We start from the raw sequence: 20,404 nt of genomic DNA, 5'->3' as shown, positions 1-20,404 counted from the left end.
GTTAACAAACAGGCCGTTTGCTCCTAACTCGCATTTTACTTTGTTTACTTTGGTTCAAGGTAAATGATGTGATGTCAGTGGCTCAGTACATTTTTATTGAGTGAAAACACCTTTTAAGCTGGGTGGGCGGCGCTGTCTGAGCCCCGCCCACAGTAAACGTCCACCAGAAGTGATGCAAAATGAGCATTATAGACAAAAAAAAGCATTTCCTGGCATGCAATTCAGAGGTGCAGTTTTGTAACAGTGCAGTTTCACAAAGAGCTTTTCTTTCATTACTAATGAAGCAACAGTCAGAATAAATGGTTTTAGTGGTGAGAACTGTTAGTTCAAGTTTATTCTAATCTTTCATTTATTTATATTTTTCTCTTTCTCTCCAAACGTTTTTCCTTCAGGTCAAAAAATATGAAAAATATTTTATATTTACAGTACAAAAATATGTGTGTGTGTGTGTGTGTGTGTGCTTCCACAGCTGTGGCTCACTGGCTTCACAAACTAATTTGTTAATAAACTGCATAAATGAAGCTGGATGTGGACGTCTGTGGGCTCGGTGTCTGTTGTGTGGGTGTCTGTAGAAAAACAGCTCAGCAGGAAGAGTTTAACAATCTGAGACGTGCAGCAGCTGTTTTATGCCCTTTAAATAAGATGTAACATTTTCTTTATTCATTCTTTTTTTAACTTCATGCCAGAAACTTAAAAAAATGTAAAATGAGGTCAAACTGAAGTCTACGTCTCTCTTCATCATCTGTAAATTTCTCTCGTAGCACAAATGTTTTCCAACAAGCTTTAGTGGATTTTGAACATGGATGCAGCAAAGCAACGATTTTCTTAAAGAGAAAGTGGAAACGCATCAGAAATCCACTAAAATAAAAGCTGTCAGTGAGCTTCAGAGGCTAGCTGGCCTCCCTCGTTTCCTATGCTAGTGCTAAGCTAAGCTAACTAGCTGCTAGCTGGTCAGTGTGTTTGTACTGACTTTAAATCTGGTCTCGTTTGAGCAGATGGTAATCAGAGTATCTTTTTCTGTTCCCACAGGTCTTCCAGGAATGCCACGCCCACAGATCTGAGCAGCAGGTCAGTGAGTGAAATCTTTCTATGCTTCAGCTGTTGTGTTAAAATTTATCGGTTTTATTTTACTGTATAAAAAGAGATGAAGCATGTTTGAGGCTACGCAGAGCGAGGCAGTCTACATGAAGAATACCGAGGAAGAATCTAGAAACTCCTGTAAGTCTGAGGATGGCAGTTGGATCAGAAACATGGCAGCAGTTTTGCTGCTCAGATATTTGCAGATTAAATCCTGTTTCTTGACGATGTCAGTAAATTCGTTAGAGCAGTTGTTGTCTGCTTCTGGCTCTCTTGCACAGCGCGTCTTTTGTCTCGTCTCCCTCCCCTCAGCCTCAGCTGTTCATATCAGATCACCGTCCCTTACTGAGATAGTGCAGTAAGGTTTGCAGGAGGTTTCTTCCTGTTAAAAGGCAGTTTTTCCTTCCCACTGTCGCCAAGTGCTAGCTCATAGGGGGTCATGTGATTGTTGGTGTTTTCTCTGTATTATTGTAGAGTCGTTACCTGCTAATATAAAGCACCTTGGAGTGACTGTTGTTTTGATTTGTAAAAAGTAATGAAATCAAATTGAAACTGAATTAGTAATTAGTCTGTGGAGAGGCGAGACTCATGAGCATTATATTCACTTTGTATTTAATAAGTGAAGTCGGTGAATTTCAGCAGTGAAGCCATACCTGAGCTCATGAAGTCGTGCGCTTGTTGATGCTACGTGAACATGTTGACTCTCTAACAGGTATATGATGGTAAACTACAGACAATAATTGCGGATGCAGAAGCACCATATGATGCTGTGGCACATGTCAAATGCCCAGTTTTAAAAAAACAAAATCAATACAGAAATGTGTTGTTAGCTAGCTGCTGGTTAGCATTGATAGCGCCTTGAGGCGACTGTTGTTGTGATTTGGAGCTGTATAAATAAAGTTGAATTGAATCTCCTGGGCCCTATTTCAGGAAGCCGGTTTAGAAAACTCAGAGTGAAAAACGATACGCAGGGTTGAGTAACCCCGAACTGTCCAACTCGGAATATTCGGTTTCAGAAAGGCTGATAACAATTAGTTCAGTCAACGCGGAGTTGCTTTAACCCCAAGTGAAGCGCGCGGACGAGGATACATAAAGCCCTGATAAGCGGAGCACAGATTAAGCGAGTCACCATGGAGACGGAGGGAAAGAAGGCGCGGTCAATGTATTTTATAGCGCTTGAGGCCGAAATTCTGATGGCAGCATATGCCGATAACATGCAAATTCCGCGGAAAAAAGTAACACAGCCTCAGCTGCAAAAGAAAGGGAGCATGCATGGCAAAACATAGCCGACAGAGTCAATGCGTGAGTGTTAATTTAAACATTGATCTAGGGATTTCCACCCATTTAACACGTTATTTTATTATATTTTATTTTGTTTTTTATTTCATACATTTTATTTTGTGATGTGATGTGAGCGCAGGTGCAACCCAACAGGCCCCAAACGTGCCTGGCAGCAAGTAAAAATGAAATATAAAAATATAGTCCAAACAGGTAAGGTGTAATTGTATTATGAGCCATAGTGCTTGGTCTGTTTGTCCGATGTAAATCAATTGCAGTTAGAGGCTACATTAATTTTCTTTCTGTAAGCACTTATTGAAATTATCTGAGCACATTACAAGTACATATTTGCTTACTCTGTATGCTCAAATGTGGCCCGTTATAGCCAACAGAAAAAAAGCGGAGGCCCGAAAAACAGGTGGGGGTCCTCCACCACCACCACTCACAGAGGCTGAGCAGTTGGCCCTCAGCCAAAACAGTGGGCGCCCTGTGGCCGAAGGCATCTCTGCGGGGACATCCTCTGAGTCAATAACCCCGCAAGACACAAGTGCCTACATAAGGGGTAAATTCAAAATAATACATGATGTGCATACATCCTTTCTTCACAGTCACCTTTGCAGTGCTACTCATTCATTTGATAAACTCTTTACCATAATGGATTATTTTGTAGTGAAGTTATTTTCCTACTGATTTTGCCTTCCCTCAGTCTTGGTTGTCTTTGAGAGCATAATGACAATGAAGTGTAAGGTGCTTGGTATGTTTGTTAATTGCCATTTGGTCCCTTGTAAGTTATAAGTGACCTGTATAAACCTCATATTCTATCAGTTGATGGTGGTGGTGTACTGCATCTGGTGCAGCCTCCTGTTGAGCCAGACCAACATGCAGTTGTGAGTAATACTCCACAGATTATATGAGTTTACAGTAGAACAGCAATGTTGTTTATTTCTTTACTACAGGAAAATAATGAAGAAACATTGACAGCTGTTACAGAGGAGGAAGCAACAGAGACACTTCATGAGGTTTACATCTTTTAATACTTTGTGTACAGGAAACACAGGCGACCAATAAAGCCAGTTGAACAGAAAATCTGTTTATTCGTCTTTCAACATGTTGAGGTGATGGGTCAAAGGAAATGATTGTGACATATGGTGTCTCTGACTGCTCTTCCATCTTGTATGTCCGTGGGAGGGTCAGGATGTTCATGGTTTGGATCACTGCTGTTTGGTTCAGAAGGACAGTGTTCTCCTCTAATTGTGGCAATGTTGTGAAGAATCACACATGCCACAATAATGTCACATGCCCTTTCTGGGGTGACCCTGAGTCTTTGCAGGCACTGGAACCGGGCCTTAAGCATTCCGATAGTCATTTCAATTCTGGCTCTTGTCCTGCAATTAGCCAGATTATATCGCTGCTGTGGGCCCGGTTCAGGGTCAGGGTAAGGGGTAAGCAAATAGGGTAAACATGGATACCCCCTATCACCAAGCAAGTAGCCAGTGAACTCTCCTAAGACAGAAGGATACACTTCAGTTCAAATGTCCCTGAAGCAATTGGTCTTTATATATTTTAAAGTATTTTCAACTCACCATGTCCAAATTTTGTGCTCAGTGTACATTCACGGAATATTTGTGAGTCATGGACAGAGCCTGGCCACTTGGCTTCCACATTTGTGATAATGTTGGCAGCATCACATATGATCTTCACAGTGCAGAGAACACAAATTAGCATCCATTACTATAATGAAATAATTTGTTAGTTTGACATGCTACAGGGAACTATGTACCTGTACATTAATGCTGTGGAAAGACTTCCTGTTCACATAGTCTCCTTCATTTACTGAAGGAGCAATGATTGGAATGTGAGTGCCATCTATACAGCCAATCACGCCTGGGAACCCTGAAAATAAATGTGCAATTTAAGTAGTAGTCCAAGTATCACCACATCATACATTAAGTTTTGGTCATCCTGATACCTGCAATTTTGTGGCATCCCTCTTTGATAAATCTTGTGGGTCTATGACCGGGGAACACCACAGACGAGTACAGGAGACGTTTCAGTGCAACTGTAACATTCCTGACTGCCCGACAGACGGTAGCCTTGGAAACGTGCTCAGCGTCACCAATATTATACAGAAAGCTCCCGTTTGCAAAAAACCAAAGTGCAATACAAATAATATGTACAGAACTGAGAGGATGTCCGCGATGTGTCACATGCGTAATATATGGCCTGAGGATGTTATCCAAATAACTTATAGATTGTGCTGAGAAACGGTAACGTTCGCACAGAAAATCATCAGGAAATGATAAAATGTCCAAACGAGCTCTGATCACTCTCTCCCGGCGGAGAGCTCTGCGGAGAATTTGGGCTTCACGATCTACTGGCTCTTCAAGGAAGGGGCACGCCATGTCCGACACTTCCTACTGTCAGGTTTCCGACAAAGGGGCGGAGACAGTCAGGGTTAGTTGTAGTAAACCTGCTAGGGGGCAGGTTAGCTTCACGGAGTGTGTCGTCATAGTGACTCACTGAGGCTTCATCTGAACTCGCTTTGTGAAACCGAAAACCCAGAGTTTTCGTTAACTCAGGGTATACTTACTCAGTTTTTCCACTAAACCGGCTTCCTGAAACAGGGCCCTGCTGTTAAAAATGGGTTGGTGGTCTCTTGCCTTCCATTACTGAACTAAGTACAGTATGGTGACATGTTTATATTCTACACTAGGCTCTAACATAGCAGCATTCATTCCCAGTAGTTTGTAGTGGAGCAGGTACGTCACATTAAAAACAGCTCTTTTTGTTTTGTGTGGTTTCCAACAGGAATCAATATTACGAGTTCCAAACAGAGTTTTGCTTCTTCTTCCAGCAGCCGAGTCAGCTAATAAATGGATGTTCACTGCTTGTGGTTCACATTATTTTCCCTGTTTTAGTGACTAAGATGATTAATCACAAGCATTACTCTGAATAATTCCTGTATTGAACTCTTTCATCATCTCTCATCTGTTTGTTTCTCGAGTCATCATAGTTTGTATTTTAAACGTACTCAGGCTGATTCCAATAAAGTAGTTCCGGTTGTTTCTTCTACATCTGAACTTCACGTCGAGCTGAATTATTGAACTTTTTGCTGCGCTATATTTTTCTGACAGCTTTATTAGTCACTCTGCAGAAGTGTACAGATAAACTGGAGTGTTTTACATACATGAGATAAATGTGAAGAGTGCGTTTAAATTCTGTTAGAACTGCAACATTAGACATTATGCATTCAGCCACTGAAGAAGCAGCATTTTTACTTTTGCTAGTTGAAGTATATTGTAGTATTATTTTTTTTACAATGTGGTAAATTTAACTTTTGCGTACACACATCAGATTTAATGCTCCTCCTGTTTTGCCTGCAGCAGACTTGGAGTAATGTGTGATTTGGTCATGTGAGCATATTTGATGACATCATTATTATTATATCCTCCAAACACGTCATCCATATCTGAACTTTTGCAGTTTTTCTGTCATCTGTAGTGAATTACACCTTCATAAACTTTATGCGCCGCTGTGATTGATTATCATTACCTCCACAAATACAAATAATCCTTTAAAAGTTTCTCCGTGGACACATTTTTGCAGGAGATTCTTCAAACTGAGTGAATTGCGTGTCACTTCGGTTTTCAGCGCCTGCAGCAGCCATCCTGCTGAACATGAAGGAAACGCTGCGTGGAGCCGAATCTGTCTTCTGGTCTCACTGCCCTTTGGCCAGTCATGCAAATAACATCTGTCAGTTTACACACGGTGTAACGTGGCCGTTTGCACACCTGAACAGTTTAATGTAAAACACACTCTGATCATTTCACCGAGCTGCTCACAAATCTAACAGATGAACCTGGTGCTGATCGGAGAACTGGACCAAAGTGGTTCTGTGCAAGCAAGAGGAAAAATCTCAGCATTATGGATCAATTATCAGCAATGATACCCGTTTTCATTTGAGTCTATCTGGAGACTGACTCAGGGCTGGAGCCTCGAGTGGACGTTAGAGGAACTGCAGTTCCTGGTTTCATCCTTCACTCCTGGAGGTTCATTTTGTAGCAGATAACCACGTAAAGAATGGAATATATCAACACTGGTCCTGGACTTCTGACGCTGATTATGTCACTAAAACCGTCCAATCGGTGAGCTTGTTTTACTTAAAATTGCTCCGATTCAGCATGTGTTTAACATGTCAGCCCCACATGGACTCGGTGGATGTGTGCTCCCACACACGGGTGGAGGTGATTTCTAACTGAGCTGTAACAACATCAGGAATCATCTGGGCCTCGTCTCCGTTTCCTTTTCTTTCCTGAGCAAAATTTTCTGGGTCTGTCTGACTCCTCCTCCTCGTCTATCTCCACCTTCTTTGTTCTTCTCTCCTCTTTGTGCCCCACCATCCATCCCTCTGCTTTTATCAGTGCCACTGCCGTTTTTGAGTTGACGGTCCTCGCTCTCTGTCCCTCTGCCACTTTTATCTCTCTTCATCTCTCTCTGCTCGTTGCCTCCCCGCCCCGCTCTCCATCTTTGGCTTAAATCAACGTGACTGCTTGTTTTCTCTCCTGCTCTCATTCGTCCTCTCTGCCAAGATGCCAATTAGTGTGTAAAATACAAACTCTTAAAAAGGCCTGTGTGTCTGCATATAAAGAAAACGTGGAAGCAGAAATCAGATGGATTTGGGTCATCGGTGCTTTCACAGCCTCAGAAATCCTTCAGATTTCCATCCTGGTTTTATTTTTAATGCCAAAACGTTGCCAGATTTGACATTCACCACTGGTGATCTTTCACAGACGTACTTATTTATTATAAACTAATGTGAATGGATTGAATTAGACTTGGATTAAACACTTTTAGAAGTTGGACAGATTTCCAATTACCCCAAAAAGTCCAATAAATGAAATAATAAGTCTTTGCTCCACTTCTGTACACTTAAAGCTGGAGTTCGTACTGGGGACATGCGGGGTGGGATTAGCCTTTGAGAGGCCAGTGCAGCGTGTGACTTTGACTTCCAGCTTTGCATTTGATAACCCATGCATGGTAAATGAGACTCTCTTTTTCCCCGGCTGCTGTGTTAAACATATTCCTGACATTTTATTCGTCCGGTCCCTTCGCTTCATGGCTTTAATTTTCAGACATCACCTGGAGCGTCAGTGAGGAGGCGTGAGGTCGCTGGGTCAAGTGAAGGATCAGTTGTGCAATATGAGCTCGTTTCCTGCTGACTTTGCCACTGTGTGACCTGTGTGTGTGTGTGTGTGTGTGTGTGTGTTTGTTTCTCTCAGATCCTCCAGGTGAACTTCCATCCACTTGTTTTATGCATTTTTGATTTTGTGGCTAAAAAAGGAAAACGTACTGAGTGGAAACACCATCCATCCAGAAAAATCTGAAAATCCTGCAGATGCTTGAGGCTTGGCTAAACTGGAAAAGTTTAGTTACACAGTAGGAGCTCGATTCCTTCTGACTTTGCTACAGACCATGTGTGTGTGTGTGTGTGTGTGTGTGTGTGTGTGTGTGTGTGTGTGTGTGTGTCAGATTGTCTTGTGTCTTTGTTCCTTTGAAATCTAAATAAATGATACAACGATGACATAAATGACGACACACACATCAGCTTTGGTGCTGCTGGAGCGATGTCGTCGTCATGAACAGTGACAGAGCTGCAGCATTAACACGTGAAATCAGTAGAAATATCACGCTTCCATTACGTTTGAGCTTTTTTAACGGTTTGAGCTTCAAACTGAGTTATTTTTATATCCTCTGAGCAGTTTTGGAAAACCCAGGTTGGAATAGTTTCTTCAATGTTCCCTCCTCACATGAAACACAACAGGAAATGGTCCACTTCAGTCACATTCTCACTGCTGGAAATGCTCAGTGTGGTCGGGCGAGGCTGCTGCCTGGACAGAGCGTGAGGCAGCCTGGTGCGTAGCGAGTGGGCATTATCTGTGCTATTACCTGTTCTATTCTCACACTGGAGCAAATGAGTGCAGTCAGACTCGCTCTGTCGGGTAATTGTGTTCTTACATCGCCTCTGAAAGTGATGTCCACAAGTTCAGCGCTGCAGTGGATGTGTGGCAAACGTGCTGTGTATAAAGGGCTATGTATGTAGCCACGAGAGCTGGCGGTTAGGCCTTTTTTGGTGCTTTGATGTTTGGTGTGACACTGAGGGACCAGTGACCACCTTGTTTTAGCCCCTTTTCTCTCCAGCAGGGGTCAAATTCACAAAATGAAAATGGTAAATGGTCTGTGTAGCGCTTTACTTGGTCCCTAAGGACCCCAAAGCGCTTTACATTCAGTCATCCACCCATTCACACACACATTCACACACTGGTGATGGCAGCTACATTGTAACCACAGCCACCCTGGGGCGCACTGACACTGGTGCCACCGGGCCCTCTGACCACCACCAGCAAACATGGGGTTAGTCTCTTGCCCAAGGATATTTGGCACGCAGCCCGGAGGCAGCCTGGGATCGAACCACCGACCTTCTGATAAGTGGCTGACCTGCTCTGCCACCAAAAGGAACTTGATGTTGTGCTCAGTAAGACTTGAAATGAGCGATCAAGTCTCTGAGCTGATCAGGAAGGTGTCTAATGAGCGAGCGTGAAGCTCTTTTCTCAGACCAAACCAGAGGCCAGACAGTTGAGTCGCCTCCTGCTGGCCATTAGAAAGAATGCAGCTTTACGTTTTAGCGCTGGGAGCTACGTCCACGTTTTACTGCAGGGGTCTCCGGGGCCACCGCTGGTACTGTCCCCGGGCCACGAGTTTGGGACCCCAGCTTTAGAGACACTTTTCTTAGTTGACAGGCGGCACTCGTTGTTGCACCGATGGTTTAAATTTGTATTAGGGCTCGATTATGGCAAAAATGATAATCACGATTATTTTCACTGAAATTGAGATCTCGATTATTTGACGATATTTATTTAACAATAACAATGTGTTGAATAATGGCTTTAAAGATTGTAAAAAAATAATATAAAATAGTGTACAAATACTGATAACAGTGCAAATGTTTGCAATATAAAAAATAAATGAAAAATGTAAACATCGATGTTTAGTGAACTTCAAAATACTGCATAATATTTATGCATACAAATAACCAAACATCAAGGGGAGCTGTGTAGCCACACAATGCACAATTGCATCAAAAAGTTGCTGCCTGAACAAAAATAAAATGAAACACTGAAAGTAGTAACTTTTGATTGAAATAAATGATTGAATAAATTTGCAGCTACGACACCGCAGCAAAGTTTACACACTATGTCTACTTGATCCACGTCTGACTCCGCAAACCCATAATGTTTCCACACCACTGAAGTCGTTTTACCTCTTTTCAACCAACGGCAGTCACTCTCCTCTCCAAATAACTTCTGCTTAGCTTTCCGAGCTTCCCTCGGGTCCTCTTAATTGTTGTGACACGTATTCGAAATGCAGAGAGGTGCGCTTGATTTGCCACACGGAGCAGCGCGAGAGTAAATAATAATAATAATAATGGATTGGATTTATATAGCGCTTTTCAAGGCACCCAAAGCGCTTTACAATGCCACTATTCATTCACTCTCACATTCACACACTGGTGGAGGCAGCTACAGCTAGCTGTAGCCACAGCTGCCCTGGCGCAGACTGACAGAAGCGAGGCTGCCATATCGCGCCATCGGCCCCTCTGGCCAACACCAGAGGGCGGTAGGTGTCTTGCCCAAGGACACAACGACCAGGACAGAGAGCCCGGGGATCGAATCAGCGACCTTCCGGTTACAGATACGCTTCCCAACCCCCTGAGCCACGGTCGCCCTGAAAGCACGGGGCGAGGGGCTAATAATCGGCTCAGTCATTTTTAATGATTGTTGAAAGCCCAGATCGTAATCGTGATTAAAATTCGATTCATTGAGCAGCCCTAATTTGTATGGAAACATTTTCTTTTCTTCAGCTTTTATAAACGTGTAAATGTAGCCATTCTTCAGCATGGAGACACATTTTAACCTGTTCTCTAGGAAACTTTATTCTAACTTTATTCTCTCTCCTGAGTAAGCGCTGCTGGTGTCCCAGTCTTTACCTTTCTGTATAAAACACCTTGTGGTGACTGTTGTTGTGAATTGAGGTTATATTAATAAACCTGAACTGGATGTTTCCCGTAGTTGTAGGTGTGGCAGTGCAGCTGGAGTCTGTCTTTGTGGAGGTTGAATGTCTCATTCAGTGTAACTACTGGATGAATTTTTATGGGATTTTAAATGCACAGTCTCCAGAGGCTGAATCGTACTGGTTCTACTGGCACGAGACGGCTGCTGGTTGGCTCACACAGATATTCACGGCTCCCAGATGAATGCTCGGTGTGACATTGCCGTCATTCTTCCACTCGTACTGAGCGGCTGACAGTTTGTTATTCAAATGCCTCAAAATGTTGGATGGATTTTTCTTCCAGACATTTTGGCTCCCAGAGGTTTACTGACAGATATTGGTTTTAAAAGACGGGATTTGTACGGTAATGTGCTTCTTCTTTGTTTGTGCGAATACACTGGAGACTTTGAGGAGTAAAAATATTACCCACAGCCTACTGTACAATCTCTCAGGTTAATACAATATTATTTTATTTTCGTTTAAGGCACAACTGAGTCTCGCTCTGTTGCTTGAATTGGCGTAACTTACCTGTGCACAACCGTCTACATCAAGTGTCGCTCGCTGGTAACCCGAGGAGGCAGCTCGTACGCTGAGCTTCTGAAGGTTTAAGGTTAAATGATTAATGTGGCCATGTTGGTTCTTTCAGCTGTGTTACGTAAAGACTTGATTGCAGTGGATGTTTGATGTTTTCTAGAGACTCCTGTAATGTTTGCCCAGCATTCATCTTCAGGACGGCTCTTCAAATGTTGAATACAGCAGTAACGCTTTGGAACAAAGAGCACGAGAACGGCGGCAAAAGCTGAGATCTGGTCATAGTAAGAAAGGACTCGGAGCACAAACCTGCTAACACTACGTTTTCTTGGGTTTCTCCCATTTTGGTTTCTTGCAGGTAAAACATGTAATTTGCACGACTCTCAAATTGTACTAATAGTATCGTCTTGATGCATCCAGTCATCCAGGTAAGTACATCTCCAAAATCTGATTCTGTTCATCAGGACGGAAATTCTCATGACCATTGATCAACAACCACAACAACACAAAACACTACGTCCAGATGAACTGAATCAACTTTTGGAGATGTACTAATAGTAATAACTCATTAATAATTGTAACATGAAGGTTTGGTTTGGTTAATAATTGTACAGACATTTCCACATTGTTGCTTGAGGCTTGCGTGTCCATGTCATTGCATTGTTTTGGTGGAAATTAGAGTGGACGGCAGCACCTGGGTGAGGTGCTACTTGTGCCGTTCTTGCAGCAGCACGTCGCCCCGCGGCTGTTTCAGCAGAACAATGCCTGCCTCCACTCTGCCAGAGGAGAACAGGCTTTTCTCAATCAGGAGCATATCCACACAGCTCCTTGGCCAGCATTTAGTCCCAGTATGCCACTTATTGAATGGGATGTTCTGGGTTGACGTATTCATCAGAGGCGGCCACAACAGCCACTGCAGGCTGCACACGTCCAGGAGTGGCGCTCCTCAACAATAGATCTGGACATTTGTGCAGTCTATGGACACATCGATGATTGTTTCATCATCAGATGAGGCCTCATGTCAAATATCTTGTACAGTATGGATTAGGGCTGCCACGATTATTCGACTAGTCACAATTACGTAGACTATCAAAATCGTCGACGACTGATTTAATAGTCGACGCGTCGTTTGAAGCTTTGTAAGATCCCAAGAGACGCAGGAATAAGTAGCAGGATTTAAGAGTGTAATAACGGACTGAAACAGAAGATGGCAGCACTGCATGTACAAGGATGCCAGCTGCCGTTAAACCCCGAAGAAGAAGAAGCTGTGTTCCAGAATTCATAGCGCGGCCCAGCTCAGTTTCCAACAATGGCGGCAGCTAGTTAGTTTTAATGTTACTCTTATTATTCTTTCTGGGTCACAAAATAAACGTTTAACATATTTTCAGGCGAGAATGTAGCTGTGTAAACCTCAAATATCTGCTCAGTTTATCAAGACACCACATATTTTCAAAAGCGCGCCGACGTTTTCGGAGACGTCTGTTACCCACTAGCTCGATAGCGAACCGGGGGCGAGGCTCACTAGAGCCGTGAGAACACCGGACTCCCGGCAAATCGTTTTCAAACCCACCACCGTCTTTCACTACTCAGGTTAAATATATATAAGTCACTTAGATAACTTTAAAATGTTATTGTTTGGCTTTTTTCAGTATTTTATTTGTTCCTGAGTAAATCGGTTTGGCTGAGATTAAAGTTATAGTTTTTACACAGCTGAATAAACGTCAAGCAGACAGCTGATTATCAGAAGTGTGAGATGCTCCAGAATTTACTCCGGTGTCCTGTAGAGCTGGGCGATATGAGATTTTTTCATATCACGATATGTTTTTTTCATTTCAGGCGATAACGATATCTATCACGATATCAGCCAAATAACTATATTTGTAAGATTTAAATGTGCCGTTGCTCACAAGGAAAATGTGAAATAATCAGCAGCTTGTTTTTATTTAAATATTTATTTCCCATAATAAGTTCAACAGGGTAGATGTACTTAAGGAACACGAGACTTTTTCAGATAAATAAAGGCAAATATTACAAACTACACAAAAGGCAGCCGCTAAAGCGTTTAAGTTTCAAAATAGAACAAACGAAACAGACTAAATTGTCAATTCCACTTAGAAACAAAATATTAATTCTAAAAATAAATCTTAGTTTGTTTTACAGAAGAACAGACAAAACTGACTAACTTTTGTCAATATCAAATAAACTGAGAACTAAAAGGAAATTCTCGATCTCTCCTTGTTGTATAGCTGAGCTTTTCAAACAGTTGTAACAGTTACTTTAGTCTGACAAAAGCCGAATGACGAATCAGCGCTTCCAGTCAGAGACTGAGGCTACGTCCACACGTACACGGGTATTTTTGAAAACGGAGATTTTCCGTTTTCGTTTTGAAAAATAATCCCGTCCACACATAAAGGCAGAAATGAAGGAAAACGCTGCTATGAACATGCCAAAGCAGCAGGTGGCGCTAGATTCCTAGCCGTGCAGAAATGTTGGCCAATCAGAAGTCTAGAAGCCTCTGTGGGAAAAAGTAAACAAAGCTGGGGCATAGAAGCAGAACAGAGTCGTATGTGTGGAGGGACAGTAACTGTGTGTATATGTAAGCATTTAAACACTGCAGAGAGTAGAATTAACAGTAACAGTATTGTAGAAATTCATTTCACCGAAACAATAACGTGGCGCACAGTGTGACGTCAAAAAATGCGCACACCTTTGACGCTGCGTTTTCTCCGTTTTTCTAGTCCGGTAAATGCAAAAATGGAGTTTTCAAAAATCTCCAGTGACCAAAAACGCTGTTTACGTGTGGACGAAAGGTGCAAATGCATAGAAAAATCTGCGTTTTCAAAAATACCCGGGTACGTGTGGACGTAGCCTGAGCATGAACCAGTTCATTGTATTTCCAGACTTGCTTTCGGCACAATTTACAGTGCACGCTACTCTGTTTTTTGTCAGACTTGAAATAGCCGAAATACCTTCACACTACGGAACTTCTGTGGCTCTTCCGTTCGACAATCTCTCCGGCGTTGGAACCATCATCTGTTTTCCCTTCGGTCACGCTCGGTTGATTTTTCTAGCCGGCACACTCATTTTCTCCATTACCCGGGCGGTACGGTGGCTGGCTGCTTCCCAAACAAATACACACGTGCGGCTTGGCATTTGTGCTGTACGTAACAAGTCACGCGACGTGACGCTGCGGCTGTGATTGGTTTGGCTCTGCGCTACGTAATTTGGATTGGCTGTTCTTTTTTTCTTTTTCTTTTTTTTTTTAAGAGGACAAGAGCGGCGAGGTCTATCGCGATAGTTTAATTTTTCTATCGAGAAAAAGTTATATCGTGATACATATCGTTATCGTTCTATCGCCCAGCTCTAGTGTCCTGTTATATTTTAGATAGCAAGGAGTTTATTAAACTTCACCGAAACAATCTGCAAATGTCATTAAAATGTAATAAACTATCATCTTGTCTTTATTTTTAGTTAGCACATACCTTACACACTTAAAGCTGTAAGCTAATGATAGTTATATAAAAGCAGATGCTGCTGGTGCAATAAGCTGTACGTTTTATGTCCAATGGATGATGATCTGATTAGTCGACTAATCGCAAAAATAATCACTGACTAGTCGACTATCAAAATAATCGTTTGTGGCAGCCCTAGTATGGATACAAATCGTGTATCTTTGTGGTTTTACTGTCCTTCTGTGCACGTGTTATGCTTCTGGCGTGACTCTGACCAAACTGTGCGGTTGAAAGAAAGAAATGTCCCGGTCAGAAAGAGAGCAGGACGGTGATGTTGAGTCAAAGCGAGTGGACGGAGAGGAGCTGATGTGCAAGCAGTTTCCCCGACGAGTAGCCGCACACACGCCGCTCTCTCTCTGACGAGAAACAGAGCAGAGGTAGAGGAGAGAGAGCGGTTGGAGCACGACTCTGAGGGTGGCCAAATCCAAACACACAGAGATACAGCACGTATGCACTCACACACCCAGTGAGGTAATCGCAGTTTTAACAGACCGGCTCCGTGGCGGAGGGGCTATCGAGTGCGCTGCTACATTCCTACTACATCAAGTGGAACCGCTCAGTCGCCAGAGGAAGTCCCGCTGAGACAAATCAGTCCACATCTAATCTCCAGTCCTGCCAGCGGTTGTGTTGTTCCTCCAAATCTTCACCATGAGTCACGTCCTGAGTGTTCTCGGCCCGCTGTAAGGAATGTGCTGATGCCGTGGAGATATTTTTATTCGCTCCCCGTTGAGCTGCCATCTCTGCACTGCCTGTGGTTGTAACTTTTACTGGCTGTCAGTTGGCCTGTAAAGCTTCCCCTCCACGACGACCGATGACGGTTCAACAAATATGAGAAACGAGCGATGAGGCCGTGTGGAACAGCTGCTGGGACAATCAAGCACATGACACACAGACAGCATTAAGAACATGTTTATTCTGCTTTTTCATGTCGTGTTGTGTCTGTTCATCCATCCATTCATCTCTTAGAAGAAGGAAGTGCAGAATACTGTTGTCCTCACACCACAACACGGAAGTCCAGCCTTCATATTAAAGTGGTGCAAGAAGTCTCTGATTCTGATTAGGATGAAGGAGATCTTTCCAGCGCCTGTTTTCTTTCTTCACCTTGTATGTCTGAAACTCCAGGAGTCAGTGACACAAAGACTGCCCTGTGCTGCATAAATGGGATATGCTTTTTCAAAGAAATGATGATATATAATTCATTTAATTGGCCCTGTGATAGCTGGGATAGGTTCCAGCCCAACCAACGATCTGAACTAAGTGCAGATGGATGGAAGTTATCACTGCGCTGTTCTGTAGCTACCATCAGCAGTAACACTAACAGCAGTAATGTGCACGTGTACATATTTAGCATGTGCTAAACTGAAGAAAGAAGTTGAGTGAACCTCACATCTTTTTGTACAAGGTTGCTTCATATTATTCTATTTTCTCCTGCAACCTGCTGCACAAGCAACTGTGCCCTGGCTCATCTCTCTTGGTGTGCAGGAACATTTCTGAGTGCAGCCTCGTTTCATATCCTTATGTTTAATCTTGTGCTTCACTGGAGCAGCTTTGAGTGTTTAAATTCAACTAACTTGAATTTTATTTATACAGCGCCAAATCACAACAGGAGTCGCCTCAGGGCGCTTTATACTGTAAGGTAGACCCTACAATAATACATACAGAGAAAACCCAACAATCATATGACCCCCTATGTGCAAGCACTTTGGCAACAGTGGGAAGGAAAAACTCCCTTTTAACAAGAAGAAACCTCCAGCACAACCAGGCTCAGGGAGGGGCGGGGCCATCTGCTGTGATTGGTTGGGAGAGAGAAGGAAGACAGGATAAAGACATGCTGTGGAAGAGAGACAGAGGTTAATAACAGATATGATTCAGTGCAGAGAGGTCTGTTAACACAGTGCGTGAAGAAGAAACACCCAGTGCATCATGGGAATCCCCCAGCAGCCTACACCTTTTGCAGTATAACTAAGGGAGGATTCAGGGTCACCTGGTCCAGCCCTAACTATATGCTTTAGCAAAAAGGAAAGTTTGAAGCCAGTGGATGTTGTTAAATTTTCTAAAGCTCAATGAAGATAAAACTGAAGTTGTCAGCACTCTGGGCCACTTTTCCTCCTACTGTAAATGTTTTACAGTATGTGTCAAAAACCTCGGTGTCTACCTTGATGGTTCTTTTAAATTGAATAAGCAGGTGAGTGCAGTAGTTCGGTCCTGCTTCGTTCAGTTAAGACAGCTGGCTAAGGTAAAGTCATACCTCCCGGAGAATGTATTTGAACGTGTTATTCACCCTTTCCTTACTTGCAGGTTGGACTACTGCAATTCATTGTATTTTGGTCTCGTCCAGGCCTCCATCCATCATCTTCAGATGGTCCAAAATGCAGCTGCTCGCCTGCTAACTGGTACCAAACGGAGAGAGCTTATAACCCCAGTTTTAGCTTCTTTACACTGGCTTCCTGTCTCCTACAGGATCCAATTTAAACGTTTACTTTTTGTTTTTAAGTCGCTTAATACCCGAGCTCTTCTTACCTGTCTGAGCTCCTTCCTGTTTATGCTCCAGGAAAAACCACGAGGTCTAGCTCAAAATTAATGCTGTCCATCCCACGGACTGATCTCACATCTCGTGGTGATAGATCCGTCTCTGTGGCAGGTCCCAGACTTTGGAATAGTCTCCCCCATAATATTAGATCTGCACAAACACTTGATCGATTTAAATCATTACTAAAGACACATTTTTATGCCCTGGCTTTTAACACACTATGACCCAAACATTTTAATAGTCTTAGTTATTGCTTTAATTCTTTTATTGTCCTATCATTGTTTTATATTGTTATTATTGCTTTACATTGTTTCTTTTTAGTGGCATTTTTATATTGTTAAGCACTATGTGCAGCATCGTCTGTGCTATATAAATAAATTCGACCTTGACCTAATCTTGAAAGTAGAGATAGTGTCTGTCTCCTGAATCCAAACTGGAAGAAAGAAAGAAGTGTACTTTATTGGTCCCCGTGGGGAAAATCCCTCTCTGCATTTAACCCATTCACTCAGTGAAACAGTGGGCAGCCATTGGGCGCCCGGGGAGCAGTGTGTAGGGACGGTACCTTGCTCAGGGGTACCTCAGGGTAGCTGTTCAGGGGAATCGAACCCCCGACCTTCCGATCATGGGGCCGCCACTCTACCCACTGAGCTATCCCTGCCCTACTGGTTCCACAGAAGAGGGGCCTGAAAACTGAAGGCTCTGCCTCCCATTCTACTTTTAAATACTCTAGGAACAGTTTGAAGCCTCACAGGGATTATTTGTACATGCAGTTTACATACCCGTATCAAATCAGTTTTCAATGTGCCTTTGCTGGGTTGGAGTGTTTGACGTCACTGAGCTCAAGTCATTTGTTCATTCAGAAACTCCTTTGTCCACCCCGCCTGGAGTCACTGTAATATTACCTCCTCGAGGCCTTTGGTGTCGGCTGCTCTTGAATGCATCTTTTTACTCAGTAAGTCATGAAAAATCGTAAAAGTAGCTGCAATGAAGCAAATGCACGAACAGCCTTCAGAGCCAGCGCGACCCAAACTCTGGCTACAAACGACAAGTGAGCATAAAACTGCAAGAGAAATTACATAAAGATTTTAATTGTGATTAATGGGCGCGGAGCCAATGGGGTTAATGGATCCTGTTATTGGTGGTTGTGTCAGGATCTCAGCTGGATAATAATGACTGCTCTGGTTTTGCGGAGCATCTAATTCAATAAAGAGTCCATTACTTCCTGCCTGTTAGCCCCAGGGAGCCCGTGCTCCCTGCCTCCGCGGCTCTCCTCCTTCACGTCAGCGACTGTCTTTGGATGTTGGTCTGCCACTCATTTCTAAGGATTAAATTACTTTAACCCTTTAAGTCCTACCATAGAACCAAGGCCAGAGCTTACTTTATATTTTTACATGCTGTAGAGCCATTTTTGGGAGCATTTCAAGTTGCTATACAACTGTTATAGCCCATATTTTAATAATATGTATGCATTAAGTCCATAGTAGCTACATAAATTGCAAAAAAGTGCAATAAACTACAAAAAAATTGAAAATCGTTTTTGGGTTTTTTACATATATTTCTACTTGGAGAAATTTAAGAGGTTTATCCCTCAAAACTTTAAATACAAAAAATTTCCAAAAAATAATTTACAACAACAGGACATTTATTTTGAGTGTCTTCATAGTTTTATTTTTGAGATACACCAATTTTTATATACTGCAGGAAAAACGAAAAACAATCCTATGATGCAAATTTGCAAAGAAAACAGCAGGTGCATCAAAATAAACTATTTCCAGCAGTGCAATTCGAGTCCTAAGCATCCCAGCAACTATTCAGAAAAGCATAAAGTCAAACATGACTTATAAAAACACCAGTATAGTACGGAGCCCCGCAGGGGACATGGGAGAAAAAGAATTAAGACAGACTTTTGTGAGATCTCGCAAAACTAACTCGGGATCTCGCAAAAGTTGAATTCCAACAATGGCGGCAGCTACTTAGTTGTAATATTACTCTTTCTGGGTCACAAAATACACTTTTAAGATATTTTGAGGCGTGAATGTAGTTGTGTAAACGTCAGATACCTGCTCGGTTTACAAGACATCACATATTTGCAAAAGTGCAAAAGATCTGACACCCACCATCGCGAAGCTAACGGGAGGTCGAGACCTACTACAGCCGGGAGGAACACCGCTTTCCCGGCACATCGTGCCTCAACCTCCCGGTCGGCTTCGAGCTGGCGGCCTCCGAAGAATGCGGCTAAAACTTTTGCGAGATCCCGCAAAAGTCCGTCTTAATTTTTTTTTCTCCCATGTCTCCTGCGGGGCTCCGTAGTATAGGCTTTTAAGGCCTACAAGTAAAAAACTACATTTTCCGCGAAAATGACGTCACTTCCGGTTTCGAGCAGGTCATGGCGGACATGCGATAGTTCGCGCTGACGTCTTTTTCAATGTGGGAAGTGTTATGAACAGCTGATCGGATCGACAAAGCGTGTTTCTGGAATATTATGTTTTTGTTCCTGCAAGCACTTTTTATGCAATATTTGCAAAGCTTTATGTGGAAGGAAACCGTGACCGAGGACAAGCTGATGGCATAAGATGTAAGTACAACTCCTCCGGTTTCACAAAAAAGATTATTGCACTAACTTACGTGGTTCCGGTTCTACAGGGATTTAAAAATAGTTATGCAAAACGGAGCGTGCCCGCGCAGACCGGCTTTAAAGGAGTGTGAGTGTTAATTAAGAAACCATACTGCCTAAGCATAAACAGCTTGCTAAGATACAGCGTGAAAGAATTAGCTTTTTAAACTCAGTATAGCTTGAATACAGCATCCACTGGTCACCTCAAGACGTCCACTTACTAAAATGCTCATACTGCAGGTCTGTTCCTCTGCTGCTCCTACACACATTAATCAACCGGATAAAACTTCCTATATAAACTGGGATAGCTTTTAGGAATAATTTGTTTTAAGATTGATTGATTGATTGATTGATTGATTGATTGGTAATTTATTTCAACATGTGAACAATATACAAGTACATTTAGAAAAGAAATGAGAGAAAAAAAATATACTATACAAATTACATACAAAAAAACATTCTGATTAATTTACATGTTGAAAGGGAGTGGGAAGAAGTATACACTTATTTAATCCCACCCCTGTCCCATAAATTATCAGTGAATATTTAGTCAGCTTCCTTACTGATATAATTTGTAATAAAAATAGTGAACAGATTTCTGATATACTATATACTATAATATCACATCATGAATTTTTTGTTTGTTTGTTTTTAAATAGAGACATTCACTTAATTTAAATATTTTCCTTTTCTTTATAGATCGAGAAGATCATATTTTTATAACTCTTTTTGAACAGTTTTATGTTTGGACATTGC

The 20,404-nt window shown here is 42.4% G+C and overlaps 1 protein-coding gene across 4 annotated transcripts in view; it reads left to right on the top strand.

The window, feature by feature from the left end:
• pcbp4 (poly(rC) binding protein 4) overlaps nucleotides 1–20,404 on the top strand; it is a 204,873-nt gene that overhangs the window by 73,072 nt on the left and 111,397 nt on the right. For 3 of the 4 annotated variants that reach the window (XM_085407699.1, XM_085407701.1, XM_085407698.1), the window contains one exon: nucleotides 1,030–1,068. The gene's annotated coding sequence lies outside the window, so the exon portion shown is untranslated. Of the gene's footprint in view, nucleotides 1–1,029; nucleotides 1,073–20,404 lie in introns of all 4 variants that reach the window. The other variant, XM_085407700.1, reaches the window with a different exon arrangement.

This window comes from Rhamphochromis longiceps, linkage group LG5 (assembly GCF_057381845.1).
Source record: "Rhamphochromis longiceps isolate RC_006_pf linkage group LG5, R_longiceps_female_GT1.1, whole genome shotgun sequence".
In the NCBI taxonomy this organism is placed as follows: domain Eukaryota; kingdom Metazoa; phylum Chordata; class Actinopteri; order Cichliformes; family Cichlidae; genus Rhamphochromis; species Rhamphochromis longiceps.
The sequence above is the reverse complement of the archived record's forward strand: the minus strand, read 5'-3'. Positions and strand labels throughout refer to the sequence as shown.